We start from the raw sequence: 24,182 nt of genomic DNA, 5'->3' as shown, positions 1-24,182 counted from the left end.
GGAGCATGGTCCTTTTATACCCACACAGGGGCTTGAAAGAGGGCGGTACAAGTACAGGAGAAGGTTTTATGTACATATAAGGTCATATAGAAGTGCACAGTCGACAAGTAGGAGTTAACAGTTTGCCAATGCTAGTAAACACATTCTGACAGTTACATACTACTTTTTTTTCAGTTTTAAAGGAAAGTTTATTGAAAGTTAAATACAAGAATAACAATAGAGCATAATGTCTAGATACAACTCAAATGCAAACAATGTCATAGGCGAGGGGAAGAAAGAAAGATACAGGGGAAAGAAAGAGAAGGGAGAGGGAAAGAGAATATTAATTAATAGAGCAAAACATATGCATTAAGAACGTAAACATTAGTATATAAAAGTATGCAAAAAGTATATACAGATACACTAAATATAACAAGACTTCTCCAATAACATATGCATAAAATAAACATAAAATACTCTATATGAATATATACATGAAACCATCAGGAATATTTTATGGAGGTTTGGGAACTTCTTCTGTACAAGGAGTTTGTAAAGGTAGGGAATGTGCAGCTACATTAAAAAAATTTGTAATGGGTAACCATAATAAGTCACGTTTAATAGCAAGTGTAATGGGATAAACATAGGCCCTGTCTAATCTGTGATGATAACAGACCCCATACCACCAAGCTTGAAAAGAAATATTCGAGATATCCTTCCAAGATTTAGTGATTTGCTGAAACGCTACAGCTATAAGTAGATCAATAATGGAAGTGTTAATAATAGAAGAAGACCATATGTCTGAAAGACTGCCTAAGAAAATATGTGAAAGAGTAAAGGGGAAATGGGTGGAAATTTTTTATTAATCTTTTGCCACACATCGTTCCAAAACTTATAAATCACCGGACATGTAAACAACATATGCTTAAGATCTGCCAGTGAAGCTGAACAAGACCAGCAAGTGGAGGGAATGGAGGGATCAATTATATGTAATTTGGCAGGAGTAATCAAAAGTCTATTATATATAAAAAATAGTGTTTGGGTTGTATTAGGTGCTCTAGACGATTTCCTTATCTTGGTCCAAATTTTCTGCCACATGAGGACAGAAAATGAGTCCTCTAAATCTGACTCCCAGTCCTTTTCTACCTTAGATTTATCTCGAGTGCTAGAAGTATCTCGTAACTTTTTGTAGATTTGAGAAGCGGAAGAAGAAGCAAGTAAATAAGGGAGAGGAAGAGGAGAGGAATTGGTATGAGTGATGGACTCAGAGAGGGAATCATAACTATTCTGTGCAGCTGCACTCAGTAGTCTATATTTAGATTCAAAGGATACTGGTAAAGAAAAACGGGATTGAAGAACAGAGAAGGAGATACAAGTACCTTCATGAAGAAGTTGGTTAGTCCAACTAAGGCCAAGATCCTTCCAGTCCTTCCAAAAAAGCGTCCTATTTCTTATTTTAATAAGGGGATTATACCACAAGGGGGATTGTAAAAAACGTGAACGATCATCTAAACCTTCCAGAAAAAGAGGAGAAAATAATTTCCGAGAGTTTTTAAGAATGGGGAGAGAGAATTGTTTGGGAATATGGGACAATGACACAAATTCTTCAAAATTGAAAGGGTGAAAGAAAGAGGATTCAATGTCTACCCATAAAGGCTGAGAAGAGATATCAGACATATGGTCAGATAATAAGTAAACAGAATGCTTAAGAAAGAATGAAGTATGATAAGAAGCAAAATCTGGAAAGTTAACTCCACCCAACTGTTTAGGGCACTTAAGTTTTGCAAAAGACATCCTAGCTTTCTTATGGTGCCATAAGAATTTTGATAAGGTGGAGTATATATTTTTATAGCAGGATTTAGGGATATTAATTGGAAGATTAAAAAGATAGAACAAAATTATTGGAACTAACATCATTTTAATAGTCTAGTATGCCCCACCATGATAAAAACAAGGGGTGCCATCGAGTTGTAGAATCTTTTAGAGTTGTTTGTAGGTTTTTAATATTTAGTGCCACAGTATCTTTAATAGAGGATTTAAACCACAAACCTAAGTATTTGATCTTAGCCGGGCTCCAATGGAAAGAAGAGGCCAGAAAATCCGCATGGAAACAACATTTATTCAGAGGGAGAATTTCACACTTATCAACATTAAGTTTATAACCTGATACCTTCGCAAAATCAGAGACTTCAGATAAAAAGGATGGAATAGAGGATTGGGGGTTGGAAATGAATAAAAGAATATCGTCCGCATAGGCAGAAAGTTTTAAATGCTTATCCCCATATGGGAAGCCGGTGATATCCTTATTCTCTCGAATTTTTGTCAAGAAGGGTTCCAATGCCAAAATAAAAAGAAGAGGAGAAAAGGGACAACCTTGTCGGACACCTCTGAAGAGGGGAAACGAAGAGGAGACAAGACCATTAGCTAAAATAAAGGATCTCGGAAAGGAGTATAGTAAAGAAATATAAGCAAGACATTTCGGGCCAAAACCAAACCAAACAAGAACTGCGAACATAAATTGCCAATTAACCCTATCAAATGCTTTTTCAGCGTCTAATGCAACAGCAGCTAGAGAGTGCTGGTAGGAATGAGACTTACTTAATACATTGAAAAAGAGACGGGTGTTGTCAGAAAGGTGACGACCCTTTATGAAGCCGCATTGTTCTTTACCAATTAATTTAGGTAAAATTTTGTCGAGACGAAGCGCTAGAATTTTTGCAAATATCTTGTAATCCAAGTTGATTAAAGAAATAGGTCTATAATTTTTACACAAGGTATGGTCCTTATTATCTTTAGGGAGAAGGCAAATTAAGGCTTCCTGAAAAGAGCCTTCAGATTTTTTGGACGATATAAAGAACGAAAATAACAGGTTAAGTTTAGGAACAAGTCAGTTGGAAAAATGTAAATAGAATTCTATCGTGAATCCATCTGACCCAGGAGCTTTGCCTTTTTTAAGCACCTGAATGGAGTCTAGAATGTCTTTAGGACCTATATCTGCTTCTAAGGGGGCAAAATCGATTTCTGGAAAGGAAGGAGAGGGGATAGAGGATAAATAATGATCAATGTCAGTTAACAGGGGAGGAGACTCCGGAGTATAAAGATTTTGATAAAAGTTAGTGAATTCCATCAGAATATCTTCGTCCTTATGCAGTGTGATATTAGATGAGGAGACAATAGATTCGATTTTTGTTCGCTCTTTTTTAATTTTAAGATACTTGGCAAGAAGATTACCTGCCTTATTTGTGCAGAATAATACTTGGCACTAGATTTGATTAAAAATAAATTTGCAGATTCTGTGGAGAGTTTATTAAAAGAGAATTTGGCCTTGAGAAGTTTATCTAAATCAGAATGAGATTTAGTCAAATAATAAGATTGTTCCAATTGGAGTGAGAGGCGGCACGTCTTTTACGGGAGACAAATGAAATAATGAAATCTCTAGAAGCAGCTTTGTAAGTGTCCCATAACACCTGAGGGGATACCATAGGAGACCCATTTTCTGTAAAAAATAGGGATGAAAACTCAAGGAAGGCTGGGGTAAATTTGGGATCTAAAAGGAGAGAGTTATTAAACCTCCATCTTCTAGTACCTTGTAAGGGAGGAAGTAAATCTAGGCGCAGGGAAACTGGGGCATGATCAGAAATTAAAATAGAGCCTATTTCAGCATGGGTAATATGTTGAGTCAAAGCTTTAGAAATAAAAATGTAGTCAATCCGGGACTGAGAAGAATGATCCGGTGAGTAATACGTGTATTCCCGAAGTGTAGGATGGCAGAGTCTCCAGGAGTCAACGAGAAAACGTTGGGATATAGTGGAAGTGAATTGAGTGTGTACGAGAGAGGGCGAGAAATGGGAATTGGACCTTCGGTCTAAAATAGGATCCACAATTGTGTTGCAATCACCTCCTAAAATGAGATAATCATCAGAAGATTGCATCAATGAGGTGAGCATCTGGGGCCAAAATAAAGTATCTTGTAAAGTGGGAGCATACACATTAAAAATACTTAAGGGGATTTTATCAATCAACAAAGATACAGTAACACACCTACCATCAGAGTCATTGGCTTGGTTTATAACTTTGATATTTAACCGCTTATGACAGAGAATAGCAACACCATTACGCTTCCCTGAACCAAGAGATGCAAAGACATGACCTACCCAATTACGGCGTAATTTGATAACTTCAACCTCTTTAACATGTATCTCTTGTAATAACACAATATCTCCTTATAAACTTGCTAAATGAGATAGAACACGTTGCCGCTTAATGGGAGAACCCAATCCTTTAACATTCCATGTAAGTATATTCAACGACATCTAAAAATATAACTTGTATCAAAAAAGGTAACAATTATGTACAAAAGTAATAGAATATAAAGCATCTTATAATAATTTGAGAGAATGACATTGCCATTAGAGGAGTATTGATAGAATAAGGTAGAGAAATTTGAAATAAGAGAGAGTCTTGGAAAGAGAGATTGTGAGTAGAGAAACATGAAGTGAAAAACTTGAGAGTTAGAAATAAGTAAGAAGAGAAATACCAGGTATAGAAAAAAAAAGGCCAGAAAGAGAAGCGAAAGAAGAAATAAAATAAAAAGGAGAAAAGTAAGAAGAAACATGTACTACAAAAAACAAAGGAACAAAATGACAGACACAATTGATGAAAAAATATGATAACAAATAGACATACCACAAGAAAGAATGAAGAACGGGGTTGGTGAAGCCACATAAGGAATATGAGACACTGAAACGGAAAACTCCAGGACAACGGTAAGGAAGGGACATCTGCTAGGCATGTTGAGGAGAACAAGGAAAGACAAGGGATCACAAGATCGCCACCTGATGGGAGGAAGAAAGAACAAATTATTCCAACATAATGGTACATAATACACTAGGAAAGGAATTAAAACATCACGAAAGGTGAAACAAACAGATACTACTAAAATAAATAAGTCTGTCATGACTGAGGCACTTCCATGGACTCTGTTCTGCAGTTGTTCAGAAATTGTTGGAGCAGCGCTGGATCTTCATAACTGGTTGTTTTATTATTATAAGTCACCTTGAAGAGACAGGGATGGAATAAACCGTAGCGTGCGTTTATGTTGCGTAACGCAGGCCTCATCTCCAAAAACTTTTTCCGACGGTCAGCAGTCATCTTGGCATAATCCTGAGCAAAGAAAAGATTAGAACCATTCCAAAAATTTTCCCTCGCTGTTTGGCAGCTTGAAGGACTCTGAGTAAATCCGTATATTCCAAAAAGTACAAAATAACTCCTCTCGGCTTAGTAGATGATGATGGAGAAGAACGGGCTAGATGACCCAAACGATGCGCTCTTTGGATATTCAAAGAAGGGGTTTCAGGAAGACCCAAAAGAGTTGGCAAAAAGGACTGGAAAAAAGAAATTGGATTAGAACCTTCAAGTCCTTCAACTAATCCGGAAATGCACAGATTATTGCGCCTATTTCGATTTTCTAAATTTTCAATCTGCTGCTTAGATTGAATAATCTCCTGAGAAATAAGAGGAACTTCAGCTGTAAGACTTTGGACAGAATCAACACGTAGTTCTAGGTCTCCAACTCTCTTTTCAGTGAGAGACTAGTTGGCTTCCAGATTCTGAAGTTTGACGTTAGTTTCCTCCATATGTGGTTTGAGAGCACGAATTTCGTCAAGAAGGAGCTCCATAGAGATTAGGGATGATGAATTGGTGGGAGAGGGTGGGTTAGCTTTCACTCGTTTGCCAGAAATAGATGGTGACGCAGAGGGTATTTTGGAGCCTTGTTTAGTGCTTGAACGAGGAGTGAGTAGTGTAGCAGACTTGGAGCCAACAGAGTCTTTGATATTGTCATCAGTATGATCCTGCAGAATGTCAAAAGGATTGTATACCTCTAAACTCACCTCGTTGGAGGGAAGAGCACCGCTACAGTTGGTGCGAGGCATGGTGATACGTGAAAAGTCACTCAGAGTCACTCAAAAGGAAGCAGAGCCAAACTCGGGAAAAAATTAAAGGAAAGTGAGAAAACACCAGTCCATACAAGCATCAGCTCATAACTCCAGCATGAAATATATGAAATAATGTTCAGTAGCAACTGTAAGCTCAGAGGAGAAGGCATCAATGGGAACAACACCATGAACCAAATAAGAAGAACGTGCCGCCCAAAAATGAAGGAAGAAGATGGTAATATCAAAAAATGGGCGATCAACTGCTAACCAGCAGTGCCACACAGCCTCAGGCGGGAAGCAGCGGAGCGCCGAAAAAACAAAATGGTGGCCGCAACGCTGAGGAAACAGAAAAACATTAAAATAAACTTGTCAGTCTCAGCCTATGGACAAATAGTGGCAGCATTGTGACGAGCGGGAGTTCCGACCGTCCTATCAAGCAATTCCGAAGGTTTTAACGATGAAATATTGCCTGTAGAGGTCGCACTACCTCACTTCTCGGCGGAGCTCCCGGGAACAGCGGCCATCTTCCGAGGCTCCGAAGCCACGCCCCACAGTTACATACTACTAACAGCTGCAAGTACGGCTGAAAACTCACTTGGCATGTGCAAAGGTGGAAGATGCTAAATATAGTTAGTTTCTAGGCAGATTACAAGAGCAGTCAACACTGAGGGAGGACAGAGCACATGGTGAGCACGTGGCAGCACATGGCAAACAAAATGGCTGCCAGAAATACAAAATGGATTCCACAAAATGGACAAGATAGCCTCTAAATACAAGATGGATTCCGTTAATGCTAACCCAATCGCTGCCAATTTACAACAGATCTGCAAATGGTTTGCTCTACGGCACATCAACGCATTGCGTGGCCAGTAATCTAACCTATGTGCGAGTTTAGCTTCTTGTCTTTTCATCCATAGGCATCACCATGTCTGTGCAGGATTTATGCAGCTTAGGTTAAAATATGCCTGGCTCCATTGCGGGATATCTTTAAAAAACGTTCTGTTACGTTATGATAAGTCAAATAGCTTTTCTTAAAAAAAAAACGAATTTCAGCCTAAAACATTAGCCCGCCACAGACGGCAATGATACATGCCTGAACGCTGCCACTGAAGATCTACTATAAAATGATGGTGCAGGCAGATGCTTTTGCATAACATTTCTAAATGGATGAGAAAAGACGCGAAACACGTTAACAATTGCTTTAGTCTGCATTCAGTATAAAACAATGTGCTCGGAAGTTGGAAGGTGCCTATCCTAATTAAATTCACTGAATGTCTGTGTTTATACATTGCATGGTTTGCTGCTTAGAATGAGCATAGGCAGGACACAAGTCCTAAAAAAAGAAGTGGGGGGACGCTTCGAGTTTGGTGGTGTCACCGGAAGTGACATCACAACAGGAAGTGACATCACAAAATTTGCCAGTCTTCGTCTGAAATGCGGAGAATACGTACAAGATACAAGTAGAGGTATAATACTGCAATAAGTGGCAGTCACTCAAAACACAAGAACACACTATACACAGGACCCATTCCTCTGATTACACGGTTATTACAGACTCTGGCCGTAGGCACTACGGGCATCTGTCGGGGTCCCTGGAAGAATATGATTACTTGAATCATTCGAAATGCAAAACTGCATGCATCTATGGGGTGCCAAAAATCCATAAAAACATAGAAAATCCTCCCTATAGACCGATAGTTTCAACTATTGGGACAGTGACAGAACCACTGTCTAAATTTGTAGATAATCAGTTAAGAACCTATATCCCATTAATTAAGTCATATGTACAAGACACTAGGGATATGATAAACAAAATAGAACATCTATCATTTAACTGTAACAACGATGTATTAGTGACTCTAGACATAGAGTCACTGTACAGCAATATTCCCCAACAGGAAGCTATAGATGCTACAAAATGGTTTATAGATGCTTTTAAAGTACCTTGCTCAAAACCATTTATCACAGAATGTCTACAAATAATCCTAACTGAGAATATTTTTCCATTTGGTAGTCATCTTTTTCGCCAACTGAAAGGTGTTAGCATGGGAGCTTCGGTGGCACCTTCCATAGCAAACATCTACATGGCATTGTGGGAATCCAAATTCATCCACAAAGAGGTTGCCCCTTTTTATGAATCTGTCACCCACTGGTCCAGATATATTGATGACATCTTTTTTATCAGAATTCATACAATGGTTGAATCTAACAGACCCTAACCTGAATGAAGTTCACCGCTAACAGTAATTTTGTTCAGGTTGAATTTCTAGATATTATATTCATGAATCGATCAGGACAATTGGAAGTTGACTTACACGTTAAACCAACTGCAAGGAACACCTTGCTACATTTTAAAAGCTTCCACCCACGCAGCCAAAAACAAAGCATTCCATTCTCACAATTTTTAAGAGTGAGACGGAATTGCTTGAATCTATCTGATTTTGACAGACAGGCTGCAGAAATGAAAACAAAGTTTCTAGAAAGAGGCTATCCACATAGACTAATAAGAGAGTCCTACAAAAGGGCAAGATTCTATGATAGGGATTATCTCCTGAGAACAGAGCAACGAACAGAACAAAAGCAGCTAGTGTGTGTAACTAGACACTCCACACTAAATGTGAAAGTGAAACACATTATCAACAAAAATTCATATATCTTGAACTGCGATTCAGATAATACCAATAAAGTGGAGAAACCTCTCTACGCATATTGTAGAAACAAAAGCCTGAAAGACATCATGGTACATTCTAGATTTGAAAACCATAAGCTCAATCAACCATTTATCCAAAAATCTTTCAATGGTGAATGTTCCATCAGAGGAACAACCAAATGCACTAAATGTAAATCTTGTGATTCCATAATACCAGGTGAGACATTTATCCATAATGGATTTAATATCCAAGCAACTAGCATGTGGAATTGCAGAACCCAAAACGTAGTCTACTTAATTCTCTGGCCAATTGGGCTACGTAGGAGAAACTGCGAGAGCAGTTCAAACAAGACTAACGAAACACGTTCTGCAATAAAGACCGCAAAACTGATGGCCCCCGAGTGAAACACTTTCAGGAATTGCGACACAAACCAGAAGATATCCGGTGGCGCATCCTAGAAAAAATGAATACACCAGAAGACAAAAATGGCATGAAAGTTCGCAAAAAACGCAAAGTCTTCTGGATTTTTTCATTGAACACATTAAAAAAAGACCTGAATAGACCTGACCTGAATAGTGAAATGCCATGGGAGAATACAATCACTTAATTATAGTTCTGCCCACCATTCAAACAGAGTTAACATCGACACATGGTGGTTACCTGTTCATAGGTCATAGATAATAGATGATACTTAATTTTCACCTTGTGCCAGAGACAAGGAATTGAGAATCATATGATACTACATTATTTGGCAGTACCAACAATATTTTAATCTTTATGTAAACAACATAGGGTTGTCGACATAGAGATTAACATAATAGAAGCAAAAACTAAATAAACAGCATTGCATGTTTCACTTATTTTAATTTTTAATCATGACATAAAATTAGTTTACTACAGAAATTTAAAAAATGGAAATGAAAATTAAATAAACAGCCCCTGTGCTCTATCTATTTTATGCCTTGGCTAACAGTTACTAATTCGGAATTTGCCTCAGATGTACTGAGTAATATTTACTACCATACACCACAAAATATAGGCTATGAATAACAATAATGCACAGGATAGCATAATAACACTATTAAGCAAGGTGTACTAGCCGTGACCTGAGTTTCACGCAATACGCTGTGTGAGTAGCGTCTCACATAGCGTATTAACGTTACAAACAAGTGACAATAATACCGCGAAACCTAGTAATGGCCGACCGCATATAAAGCGATCGCGATCGTATCCAACCGTCGCCCATCGTGAGGCAGCACACCAATAAATATTAGAAGATACGAGATAAAAAGAATTATTCATATCGAGGTAAGCATGACAACTAGCACTGTTGGTTAAAGCTAAGAGCGTAAAATATGTTAGGTTACTTTCAGGTATATTTTTTCAACAGGTATAAGTTCTCGGCTACTACCGTTAATCGTTTGCCTTAAAATATAAACACTGTGGGCATAGTTACGCGACTTCCAGTAAAGTAGCATTTACATTTTAGCAAGAAAATGGATATGTCCCACTGTGGATAAGGCGTGAAACATCTGTGTTCCGCTTTAAATACAGGCACATTCAATTATCTTTTTAAATATATATGAACCAGCCGGCTGCCACCGGTGAGACACACGTCTTTGTACTCGGTTAGAAAAGGATGAACACGGGTATGAAGTTGCGGTATAGCATCTTTATATGTAGACTAGATAGGTAACGGCCAAGCTCAAACTCTAATATAGGCACACTTAATTATGTCAGATGTGCATGGTTAAGCTGGCTCCTATTAGTGAAGATCCTCGTTTGCGTTCGGTCACAATGCGATGAACGCACCTATAAATTCATGGTGTTTCTCCGTATTCGTCTATCCATTTTGTATAAACGATATTTGACTTTTAACATAACCAACTAATACTAATAATGTTATACACAATAATATAATCTCCTTTTTTAATATATCTCATCGTGGACACTTGCGATATTATTATCAAAATTAATATATCCTAGTAGTACCATTATAAGTATCCCTATAAATGTTCAGCTACAATAAAATACTTTAATCCATTGCGAATAACTTGTATTATATCTAATAATGGGAATAGACCTCACATGGCTATATTGTGTTTCTGTTTATCAGGAAACAACACGTTGGCTGTATGTCCGCCTTCCATACAAGATACATACATTGAAACGCTGAACACGCGACCTATTTATTAAATGTAGGTATCATAGGGCAATTGGAGATCAAACCAGACTATATATTGGTTAATAATAAACAAAAGACGCTATATAATAGGCATCTTCTCTGTCATTAGATTTTCTTCTTTGTAACGGGAAGGTACGACAATATCCTCTAAGGATCCCTTACTGATGACCAGCACTGGCAGATACTCCCACATCATGGGTAAATTATAAAATATAAAAGACAAGGTATATATTCTATACATTTAAATTAGACCTATTAAATCTGTTACCCTGCAATTAATAATACAAATACCTTCTCCCTGCTGTTATATATTAATAGGTTGTTGCCATCGGTGAATGTCTTCACCACATCAAATTCTAGCAATCATCCGTAGCCATTATACATAAAGTAGGAGCCTTTCTCTTTCTTTCTCTATGAGATTATCACTCAGCACTGGGTTGCTTGGAATCTGTCTCCCTTTTCTTTTCTTGCACCATTCACAATAGGTATTGGTACATTCTATATATTCATGCTATATCTAACTTTCTCAACACCTAGATAATCTCCAACATTATGTTGTCTGTAATTTGTACATTTTTAACTTAGATAGAAACAATGAAGGTATACTAATAATTGTTCTAATGATATAGCTTTGCATGTGTCAGTCAGACCAATGTAACACAAAATGAAATTTTAATGAAATTTAATGAATGTTATACGTTATACCTTGGCTCAGAAATGTTTTTTATTGATTTCAGGATTTGTGGCTTATTCCTGACGAAGGCGTACTTGGCGCCAAAACGCGCGTCGAAAAGATAACAATTTTGCCAAAGAATTGTCTTTCTTTTTAATGACACTCCTTTATTGATATTATTTAATGTGAATTGTAAAATAATTTCTTACTGTATGTTTGTATGGAATAATAGTGTTTTTATATTTTGTGTTATTCATGAATAAAAATATAATAAAAGATAAATACTCCATGCATTTTAGAAATTAGTTGTTGTGGTTACTAATGGTTACTTTGACTAGACACAACATTTAGCATACGTTCTTTATTTTAACAATTGTCTGGGAAGTTATTGTTCATTGTGTGAAATGAGTGGGGGGACGCCGTCCACCCGCGTGGTACCCCGACTTGAGCCCTGAGCATAGGTTTAACTTGAAAGCAGCTACAATTACCTATGAAAAATTAATGGTCAGACGTTTATGAAATATTATACGTCTGGGAGTAAATCAATTTTAGGTGTTAATCAAAATGTATGACTATTCTAAACTCTGCTCAAGTGTTTCTCGTCAGTATGGAAGTATAATAATCTAAAGATGGATGTTTGTGGTCTGGCCAGAGAGCTTTAGTGGTCTGTTATAGCAGACACATTTTCCTCAGTACAGTACATATAGTGAGTGGGCTTGGGTTAGATCCTTGCGCATGAGTAGATGTCTATCTTAGTTCAATGCTCCATATATGGTGGCTATCCTCCCTATTGTTTTTTTTGCCAAGCGAAGGGATCATAGATTCGTTATTATGTTTTTGATGGGCGCTTTTACTGAAATAATGGAACAATCTTTTATTTGTGTTTTAGCATTCCATGGAAGTGCATGGCTTTTGTTGCTCTCTTCCTGCCAGTGGCAGCTGCCACTGACAAATGGTGGTTAGGTGGGTGGGGGAAGCGAGGGGGGAGAGCGAGTGCAGGGGGCGGGTTAATAAGAATTTAAAAAAAGTACCTTACACTGCTGCGGACGCTTTCTGCATCCCGTCGCTCCTGCTGGCCCTTTCCTGGGCCCCAGCAGCCCATGGGACAGACTCCCATCCAGTCCCCGTGCTGCAGACCATGATTGGCCTGAGCGGGCAGGTAAGACGCTCTGCTCAAGTCATGGAGTCTGTGGGGTTTCTCCAGCCTGGTTGCTGCATGCAGTGGGGCTGGCGAAACCTAAGTGTGCATGTGTAGTTTGGTCGCACTGAGATGGCTGGCCAAACACTGAGGAATACTTATGGAGTGCACAAAAACTCCTTCTCCCACCTCCCATGCCCCATCCCTCCATGCACAAGCTGACTAAGAGCCGGCAAACGAAAAAAATATTAATGCTAGTGCATTGTTTTATTTTTCGTTTGCTGGCTCTGTGCCAGGCAGTGGGGCGACACTCCTCTGCCATTGTGGAGGAGCCGCCACTGCTTCTTGCTGCTTCCCACCAACTCCAATTTGTCTGTTGCTCATCCTGCTATTTCCATGCCCCTGCTTCATTTTTTTAAATAACTGCTTTTGCAACAGCCCGCAGCTGCACTGCACACTGCTACCAGACTGCTCGCATACCCACTCATCCATTGTTTCTCCATCTGCAGCTTTGTTTGTTTTCAATTATTTTTGGGAGGGCCTTGAAGCGGCACACTGTCACCACACTGATTATTTCTCCCTATTTGTGTGGCACCTTCCCACATACTTTATTTCTTAATTACTGTTTCGAAACTGTAATCCGCCATCTTAGAATGGTAAATTAATAACAAAATATGGCACAAAATAATTGCAAGATGGTTGACATGTGTGAGTACACATCTGCATACATAGACGTACCGGCAGTTATGTTGGAATGATTTTCCTTTTACTTTGAAACAAATATTGAAAGTTCGGTACCCCTATGTGCACACACATGTGAATGCACAGACAGGCATACTGTAAATGTTCGTTTTCAAAGCAAAAAAAAAAATATTCCCAGATGCTTGTCAGAGCATGCATCTGTGTGTGTTCACATGGGCAGCCCTCTTGATGTGGTTTTGAAAAAAAATCAGAAATGGTGGGCAGTGAGTGAGCATGCTCAGGCAGCCACGTCTGAATGGTTTTAGCCATAAAGTTTGCCAGCCAAACAAACACTGGCCGAGCCAATAACTCTGCACCTACATTTGAAAGGTGCGACCAATTGACTTTGTCAATGCTTGTGAGTCGCGTTGCAGATTACTGGTGGTAGATATGTACTAACCCTGTCTTTCTGCTGGCACTCATTATATCTGCCCATATGGTGAGGTAGGTGCACTCGCCCTTCACACTCGCTTGTGACGTGGCATTTAACATCCATTAAAAAAACTTTAATCGATGATCAATTGTTCTAGATTACTTTGTATATTTAAGTAAGTGCATGTTGGACACAGAATCCGGGAGTAGCGGGATATGACACTGAATAGTTTTGGGCGAAACAGCTTTGACATTTTTTTGCTCATTGGGTATTCGAGGGTTTTCCACACATGCCATTTCTGAAGCTTTGGTGTGTCAGTTACATGCATACGTTGATCCGTAGAGTTTACGTGGAGATGCCAAAAGCAAATGTCTGGAACAGCCAAGCAACACTAATTGACAACCTCAAGATCTCCTTCCTCTTGGCTCTGTGCAGCACTATACACAGGAAGGCTTTTCTGAGACTATCTTCCCTATTCAACGGACATGAACACTTCATCTTTGTGGAATTTGCACAACATGCTACAGCCTGTTAAAAACAAATCACCCTCTCGACAGAATCCACCATTACCTTTCTGCTCTGTAATACAACGGCTCAGCCCGTAAGCTGCATTCCTTATGCAAATTAGTAGAGCCCGAGTCTTCCTCAGCGTTGATCTCCTCTGCTGTATTACAAACAAATTGCAGGCTATCGTTCATCCTTAGAAAACTGCACAGCACATATAAGGACTCCGTGTAAATCAGAGGAAGCATGAACAGTCTGACATCACTACCGCCACACCATCGAGCAGTAGGTTACTTGACAATAAAAAAGACAAAACATAAAAATACAAGGCGAATTTAAAACCGATTTATTTTACGATATGACAGTTTTGAAGATGACGGGCGTTAAACATATTATAACTTTAAGCGACTGCATAATACTACATCAATACATGATGAAAAAATAATATGGAAATGAGCACCTGTGCCTCTTTTGTTGTTTTCAAATCACAGCAAGAGCATAATTTCAATCATTACAATCAGCTGTCAACAAGAAATATCCAGGTTCATCTCTATATCTAATGTTATGTTCTTTTTAATAGAAGTCATAGAAGCCTTCTGTTAGACTTGGCCCTTTCTGCAGGGTCATGCCTAGACTTTTTGCCTTCGCTACTCCATTTTAGCTGAATTTATTTTGGCCTTAGTACTCTTTGCAATTGACCACTGCTAACCAGTGCTCAAGTGCTTGTGCTCTCTGGTTAAAACATGGTAACGCTGGCTTATATCTAGGCCTGGGCTAAAAATCCGTTCCGCTCGCGAAAATTGCGATAATTTGACATTTTCGCGTTCCGCGGAGAACGCGAAAATGTCAAAATTTCTGCAATCCGCATTTTACCAGAAATGTTTTGCTTGCTCGCGCTGAAAAATAATACATTCTTGCGTGCGTGCGATCGCCTTACCTGAATCCCCGCGTTCGCCAACAAGTTTTCCCGATCCGGTCGCGTTCTCCACGAGATGTTGGATTATTGGTAGCCATTTGCGCTGTCTCGCGACAGTGCGCGCCCGCAGTAACATCATTCGTCGCGCGATCACGTCTTTCTTCTCGCGATCATGCACCGCGAGACAAGTGAAAACAAGATGGCCGCGCCCGCGAGCAACCGCATGGGTAAGTTGGCGAGCCGCGACCACGCAGAACATACCGCTAACGGGCGGGAAAAAAACTTCCGCATCTTCGCGATATTTCCGCGTGTTTGCGGAGATTTTTAACATTTTCGCGATAATTTGCAAAAGTGAATTTCACAAATTCCTCCCACCCCTACTTATATCCAATTGGCATATGCAATTTACTTGTAAGTCCCTTGTAAAATGATACTACATGTGCTCTGGGTCTGTAAATTAAATGCTACCAGTGAGCCTGCTGCCTTGGTTGTGTCACCCACTTAAGTAGCACTTCCAACATGTCTCAGGCCTGCCATTGCAGCCTGTGCATGCAATTTTTAATCTGCCACTTGGAACTGCCAAAGTAAACCTTTTGTCAAGCCCAAACCTTCCTTTTAATACACATAAGTCACCCCTAGGGTAGGCTCTGGATAGCCCGGAGGGCAGGGTGCAACATAGTGAAAAAGTAGATCATTTGCTTTTAAGTTTTGCCTGTCCTAGTGGTGAAAAACTCTGAAATTCATTTTACACTACTGCAAGGCCTACCTCTACCATAGTACAACATTAGAATTACCTTATTACATTTTATAAGTGTAATTTCCAAATGGGAAAAAGGTAATTGGTTCATGTTTGGTGTTTCTGGAATCCTAATTTAAAATTTAAATTTATGGTGAAGTCGGATTTTGAATTGCAATCCTGAAAATGCCTTTTTTTTTTTAGAACGTTTGCATTTTCTTACCTTAGTAGTTTGGTGTCTGCAGCCTGTCTGTGTCACATGACTGGGTGTAGTTGACAGTTGGGCTTTCTGTTTTTCTTCTAGATAGCCAAACACAAAGAGAGCTTTGGTGTGGCTGGATGGGCTATTACTGGCATGATGGGAAGGAGGAGCTAGACACAGCTTCATTTACACTTGTATAGGCTGTGTCCTTCTCCACACAAAGGGCTGCATAACCCCTGAAGTTAGTCTGGAGTCAAGGGCCAGGAGGGCAGGAAATCTATCATTTCAAAGGAATGCCTGTAGAAGCTTCTCCCCGCTTGAAAGGCACAATTGTGTATAAAAGAAGATCCTAAGACACCACCACTTCAATATACTTCTGAACCTGTGGATTCTCTGTCAGGAAGAAGAACTGCTGTGTTGCTACAAGGACTACCATTCTGTTAGACTGCAGCTCTGACGGAAATGCTGCCCTGCTGTGCTGACTTACGGCCTGCTGCCCTCTTCCCTTGGGAAGATGAACTTGACCTGCACTTTCATCTTTAACCCAAGACCCCAGAGTGACTCCACGGCCAAGTCCGCTCATCTCCTGAGCTGAATCTTAGGGACAGAAAAGGCTCCCAATAGCTCCACTACCTGTCTTCAGTGAGTTCCTGACCCCTAAGTGGGGCTTCTCAGGTTATAGACCCTTGATGTGGCTAATGGGTTCTTTAAATCAAGCTTTTGGGCTCTTTGTGACTGTGAACAGGCCCTTTCACACCGAGACCGCACCACTCACACCAAAATTCAGCATGAGCTGCCACCAGCCCGCCTCTTCACATAGCAAACATCAATCACCCGTGGAAGACAGCCAACCAAGAAACACCAGTTCGCCCATCCGTGATGCTCGGCCTGCTCCTCGTGCCACGCTGACCACCAGCAATAACAATAATAATACATTTATAGAGCATCTGGTTACCCCAAAAAGGTGTCCCCGCGCTAGAAGCACATCAGCAGGTGTGGGTTAACAGCTGGACTAGAGATTGTAAAGCCATGTTTTCAGTCCTCTACGAAAGACTGATTCAGATTTCGCCGCTCGTAGCTGAAGAGGGAGTGCATTCCAGTTCTTGGCCGCTAGATAGCAAAAGGATCGAGCACCCATCCTCGCTTTTCTTATCCTGGGAATCTTGAGTAACTGTAACCCTGTAGATCTTAGCTGTCGATCAGGATTGTAAGGGGTGAGGAAGTTATGCATGTAGGTAGGGCCTATCCCCAGTAGGCTCTTATGACAGAAACACATGTCTTTTAAAAGAATTCTCTTCTCAATTGGCAGCCAATGAAGGACGTCCAGAGCTTGTTTTGATAATGCGTGCCTCAGTAGATTAAGAACAAGGCGTGCCGCTGCGTTTTGAGTACACTGGAGTCATTTCATGCAGTTTAGATGCACCCAGATACAGGACGTTCCCATAATCAAGTTGCGAGGTCACAATGGTGTGGACTATGGTTTTCCTAGCTGATATAGGGAGAATGTCTAGGTTTCTTTTTAGCATCTTCATAGTGCCAAAGCATCTCCCCGCCACCTATCTAGTTTTGGACTCAAATGAGAGTTTAGGATCTAGCCACACATCCAGGTTTTTTACTTCAGTTTTGGGCTGTGGGATAGGCCCCAGTACCTGGGGCCACCAGGCTGTGTCCTAGATAGAGGGTGATTTCCCAACAATCATGACCTCTGTCTTGCTCCCATTCAGTTTAAGGCAGTGGTTCGACATCCAAGCGGCTAGATCTTTGAACAGGATCAGAACTGTAAAGCTGACTCACCGGAGTCATGTGCAAGGGTCACCACAAGCTGTGTGTCGTCCACATACAACACCATGGCGATATTGTAATTGTCCATAATCCTCGCCAAAATGTCCAATATACAAATTAAAAAGGGGGGGACTCAGAGTAAATCCCTGTGATTTTTGATCGGTGGGGGTGTTGTACAACCTGAAATCTCCCATCTTCCAAGAAAGACCGCATCCATTGTAATGCTACCCCATCCAGTCCGCACTCCTGTAAACGCTGAAGGAGTAGCTTGTGGGATACTGTGTCAAAGGCGGCACTTAGGTCTAGCAAGACCAAGGCCACCATCTGACCTGCATCCGCCTGTCATCGTATGGTTTCTGTTGCAAAGAGGAGGGCGGAGTCAGTAGAAAATGATGCTCTGAAACCAGATTGGGTTGGATGTAAAAGGTTGTGTGAGTTTATATGTTCCACCAATTGTTTATTCACAACCTTTTCAGCGAGTTTGGATATGTAAGGGATCAAAGAGATGGGACGCAGATTATCCAATAGCTCGGGGTTGGCTGATGGCTTTTTCTTTAGGGGTATGACCGTTGCATGTTTCCAGTCCACGCCCTAGGAACCTCTCCGTCCTTAAACGATGTGTCTATTAGTTGCTGGATTTTAGGTATTCTCGCTTCAATGCCCTCTTTTATCCTGTTTGGTGCCACTGGATCGTCCGGGGAGCCAGATTTAATTTTTTTAAGCTATTTCCTTGAGCTCCAATGTAGGGGGAGCAGTAAACGCGCTCAGGGATGGTGCACATGGTTCATTAGATACCTCTTTAGGTTCACTAAAGAAATTTTGAACTTCCTCGGGGAAAGAGTGGTATATCATAGATACTTTTTGTAGGAAGAATTCAGCAATAGCATTACACCTCTTTTCAGATGATGGTCGGACCAAGGAACAGGAGTCGGTTGTTCTACCACCAGACCCACGTAGTTCGAAAAAATGGGGTCTAATAGGAGGCCTGCACAGTGTGTGGGAGCTACAGATTCGAGTTTTTTTTTTAAATGTATCTTTTTATTGATTTTTATAACAGAAACAAAATGATTGGCATTTCACATGGAAAGTACACAAGAAATCAATTAATACGGCATTTCAATTGGGATTCTTAGTCGATTACAGTAATACAGCATTTTGGTGTGGAAAGTCATTAAGGGGATACAGGCTCATTCTCGATGCTAGCCACTGGCGCTATACATATGTCTCCTCTGTATGCGTTCCATTTAGCCCAACGTGGGACCACTTATTGGGGCAGCCTCTTGCCAGGTAGACTGTTTTTTCCTTAAATATGCACCAATCAAGATTTGCCTTCCATGCGGCAAGGGTAGGGGGTGAGGTCCCCCCCCACAGTTGGGCAATGTCTCTCTTGGCTTCAGCGGCTCCCAGAGTGACCCACAATCTCTCCGCCCCCATCAAGTCAGTGGGTTCCCACATGTTTAGCAAACATCTCTTAACCTTTGGGTGAATATCTTTGTGAAGGACTTCCCACATGACTACATGTATCCCTCTCCAATATCTTTGTATCTGCTCACACTCCCAGAGAATATGCATGAGGGTGGCAACCTGCCCACATTGTCATCTGCAATCTGCACTCTCTCCCTGTCCCATTCGGACCAGCTGAGGCTCGGTGATGTAGGTTCTGTGAAGAATTTTCAATTGCACCAGGCGAAGAGGAGCAGAGATTGCCACCTCTCGGGGGGAGTCCACTGCCTCTCGCCACTCCTCATCGTCAAGCAGCAAGCCGTCCCTCTCCCACAACTCATGCAATGCAACTAGGAGGTCAGGTGTGTTATTCACTAGCTTTTTGGACCGAGTGCATGGTGGGGCCGGTTAAGGGGAGTTTCTTGGGATGTGCATAGAGGGCTCTGGTGTATTCTCCACCCGGTAGCAGCCACCTGTCCATGGCATAGCCCAGATCTCCTGGAGCGTGGTATGTGCTTTGGTTGATGGCAGCAAGGTGGGCCGTCCAATAATATTTCTTCATGTCAGGGACGCTGATACCACTGTCGTACCAGTTAAGGACTAGTTTATGAAGCGCTATTCTTGGTCTCCCATCCCAATAACAACTGGCTCTGCAACTCTTCAATGTCTTTGAAGTATCACATTGGAACAGGGACAGGATAGTTTTGTAGGGCATATATGAAGCGGGGTAGGGACATCATTTTAAAAAGAGCACCTCGGCCCAGCAGTGAGAGAAGGAGAGCTCTCCAGTTGGTTACATCTCGACGTAGGTGCTGTAGGGGCAGGAGCAGATTTTTTTCATAACGGAGCTTGGGATCGGCGGCGACAAAGACCCCCAGGTTGAGGAAATATGAATTTTTATGGTCAATTGTGTCCCCTATCTTAGACCCCAATGGCTCCATGTACATGCTACAAGTACATGTATGTTCCCTCCAGTTCCAGTTATGAAGACGCAAATACATGTGCGTCCAACGTCAACATGTCCTCTTTCAGATCCGCCATGAATGGGTCAAATATTTCATTCCTAAGTATGATTGGCCACCGACTTTATATGGTTCACTTTTCTAGTTTTACAGTTCAGGCGAGTAGGCCCTGAATTCTGTCATCAAGCCACTTCCTGCTTCTGCCTCTGAAATGCTCCAGCCTGGACCTGCATCCGTATCCATGAACTTTGTCCTACTCCCTGCGCGGCTAACGGTGCCTGACGCGGCCTGTTGCCTGCCAAAAACTGTATTCAGCCTTCAAGTTATCTGCTCCGCTCCTCATCCAATGCATTCCTGTCTAGTAGTTTAGGTAAACATCCTTCCAGCTACCGAGCAAAGAGCTTGGCCTCGCTGTCTTTTTGCAAGTAATTCATAGCCCCTGTTACCATGGAAGATTCCTGCCCCCTCGCATCTCATGTAGAGACATAGACGCTTGTACATGCACTAACAGTCAGTATAGAATAGATTCCGTCCGAGAAACCTTTCCTTTTGGATAACACAGTTCTTTAAACAAAGATATTAGATACGATTTGGGATTAGGTTGACCTGACCCCCCAGACTTTTGTCTCCACATGTAGAGCTAAATGTCAATTCCCCTTCACCCTCTAGTTGCACGTCAATCACACGTCACGCGGCTGCGCGCGCATCTCTGCCAAATATTTCTGCTGACACTGCAGGATTCTCTTATGGATCCACCCACTTGTGACATCATTTTAAGTGACGTTTCTAGTATACGCCTGTATTTACGCCTACTTTCATTACGTATGTGTATTCTTATCTGTATTATCAGCTGTTACGCCTCCTGCATCTGTCTTAATGCAATGCTTTTCATATATATATTATTACTTGTCAATAATGTATTGCCTATCCCTTCCTGAACCTTCGTGGTGATGGAATAAGATTGCCTAGTTCGAACTATGATTCCTTTGTAAGGAATAAAGCCCTTTTCAGAACCTCTAATACCACGGATTCTGCCTCTTATTTTGACTGAGTTATTCTTACTAGACTTTACCGCATAAAAAATAGTACAGGTAATTTAAATATTTACCACATAAATTGGCGCCCGAACAGGGACACTTTCTCATCTCACGCTGCCACAGCTGGACGGACAAAAACGCGTACCCGCAGGATTTCCTGTATCTCCCTCCGGCCAGGCGGGGGTGACTGAGGCTGCGATCAACACCCAGACGAGGCGGTGAGACGTGCGAAGTATCCCGACCAGAGCCTAGCTGAGAGAGCAAGATCCGAGGTATACAGAGGCCCACCAGGTTCCGAAGTTTCCGAGTCGAGTCGAGTCCAGTCCGCTCCAGTTCAGTTCAGTTCCGAGGCCTTCCGTTCCGTGCTACCCGGTGAGTACCATTGCTGGGGAGGCAGTTAGACGTGCACATTGGTTTGTGCCGGTCCTGACGGGTTTGGGTACACAGATCCGGTCTGCACTGTTTTAGCAGTGTATCTGTACTGTTTAGCAGTATATCCAGTATGTTCATGTATATGTAATCTAGTATTATCTAGTATTAGTATTATGTCAGTAGTTAGTTTTCTCTTAATTATCATTGTTCGTTAAATGTTAAATGTTTTACTGTGTTCAAAAATTGTGGTATGAATGAATGTTCATTATTGTGTTTTTCGTATTAATTGTGTTCAAGTTCAGTTCAAGTAAGAATCAAGTAGCAAGGTTTAAAAATGCCGTTCTTTTCAAAATTAAGACAGATCAAAACTAGAAAAGGAGTACTCGAAGAAGCTGTTCCCATTCCACCTAGGGATACTCCAGGGTATTTTATGTATCATAAACATGGCTTAGATGCCGTGTTATATCTTGACTTATGGGTGGACTACACCAAGGATCTAGCAGAAAATCAGAGATGGCCCGCAGCTGGGACATGGGATGCAGATTGCATCATGAGAGTAGAAGAAGAATTATGGAAAAAGAAAGCCAGACAGTCACAGAAAGATGCCATTGAACTATGGCGTAAAGAATCGCATAGGCGCACAGAGAAAGCGCTCAGACTGGAAGAGAAAAGTAGGGAGAACTCAAATAAAGCCCGAGAAAATATATTAATTGAGGAAGGTACGCGAGTAAAAACAGAACAAGTAGACAGACAACGAAACACTCTTATGAATGGTATGTATCCTATTTTGGCCGAAGGTTTACCTAAGGCCACCCCGGAAATACCGAAAGATTTGCCACCCCCTTTACTCCCGATTAAAGCACATCCCAAGACCGCAAAAGATATTTTCCTTTCCTCCTATTTAGACGATGTAGCTCCCGAATATGTTAATGTTCCACCACACCCACCACCTGTCGATGGTGCTCAACTCCGAGATCATCCGCCCCCAACTCCGCAACCACAAACTCCTCCGCACAATCCAACTTTTCCCGCATCCACAGTTTCTACCTTACATCCCACAAACCCTTTTATGCCTAGCACCTCAGAAGGTGCGACAGGAGGTGCGGCAGCAATTTTCGCCACACCACCATTACGAAGCAAATCGTCTCTTAGAGATTTAGCAAACCAACGTACACCACAAATAGCAACGTCCGACATGTTTAAGGAACATCTTATAGATTGTAGATATGATCCAGTGCCCGGTAAAAATGAGAGAATGCTGCTATCATCACTACGTATACGACGAGCTTCGACGTATTTAACGACATTACCAGGAATGATTAAACATTTAGACAATATATACCGCTTTGTCCAAACAGGGCAAGGCCCTGAAAGTATTGACGAAGCCATGGAATACCAGAAAGTAGATGTACAGAGACTACTGTTACGTTTCTTCATAAACTGCTTGATCAGAGACAGAGATAGGTCCGAGGTAGATCAGGATGAAATGCAAGTCCTTACCAGATGGGGTCAGAATATATCAGAGGGAAAACACGATAAACAGACATGTATAGTAGCTATGTGCCGAAAGATCCGCAGGGAAGTAGAACGAACACATAAAGCCAGATCGGAGGCAGACAAAACTGAATCAGAGGGAGAGGAGGAGGAAGAATCAGAAATGCCCACAGGACAATTAGAAACGATTGCTTACGTAGGTAGGGGAAGACCTTGTAACAATACCAGATACTTTAATGACCCGATACGTCCGATACATCCAGAATGTAACAGACATTTTCAAGCCCCTATGCTAAATGCGAAGTCCCCTGAACATTTATTCCAGGCTGCTGATAAATTACTCCGAGACCGAAGGGGGTATCATATGCTCGATTCTATGGATGAACAAAAATTAGCCAGGTCAGCAGTACAATGGGCTGACAGTTCTGAAAAATACAGTGATGATGCGTTAGCACACACGTTTTTGAATCTTACCCCAGACGAACAGTGTTTAGCTGGTATATACATGATACAGCACCTTGTTATATTGTATAGAAGCCAACGTTCCGATCCTGGTCCCCTACCTGATATATTGATAGAATTACTCATGAATAAATGGAGAGGTTCGGGTACTGATTTAATTAAAGAAATTCTAGAATATCGACACCAGTACACTGTCTTCGTATGCCCAGAACATGTTTCAGTTCCCCCCAAGTTGGAAAGAAAAACGTATCACATAGACAGACAGAATCCCTTACGCGAAATGCACCCAATCAGAGGCGAAGACAATACTTTTAAACGCGTGTTTGTGTACACGCCCATACCTAAAATTGAATTATTAGAAATGAAGAAAGTGGTACCTAGCCATGACAAAGACCCAGCAGGTTTCCACCGTGAGATAAAAGACATGTTACTCATGGGAGAGTATACTTATCCGGACATTATGAAAATATTAAAAGTTTTATTGCCTGCCGGTATTTACGAGAAACTCAAAGAAAAGGAATGGGAGGTGGGAGACCAAAAGATAGAGTGGACAGCATTGGAAAACGAAGAAAAAGCCCGAGCTGCAGGTTCAGGGC

At 41.2% G+C, this 24,182-nt stretch overlaps 1 long non-coding RNA gene across 10 annotated transcripts in view; it reads left to right on the top strand.

Moving 5' to 3' along the window:
• Positions 1-24,182, top strand: part of LOC146865865 (uncharacterized) — a 186,060-nt gene that overhangs the window by 139,949 nt on the left and 21,929 nt on the right. For 4 of the 10 annotated variants that reach the window (XR_014976711.1, XR_014976717.1, XR_014976718.1 and 1 more), the window contains one exon: positions 11,489-11,710. The exons of the other annotated variants lie outside the window; for them this stretch is intronic. This is a non-coding gene — a long non-coding RNA (uncharacterized LOC146865865). Of the gene's footprint in view, positions 1-11,488; positions 11,711-24,182 lie in introns of those variants that run through there. 10 annotated transcript variants of the gene reach the window in all.

The sequence above is a fragment of the Triturus cristatus genome, chromosome 2_1 (assembly GCF_964204655.1).
Source record: "Triturus cristatus chromosome 2_1, aTriCri1.1, whole genome shotgun sequence".
NCBI lineage: Eukaryota > Metazoa > Chordata > Amphibia > Caudata > Salamandridae > Triturus > Triturus cristatus.
Note: the sequence above shows the minus strand (reverse complement) of the source record. Positions and strands in the feature narration are given on the sequence as shown.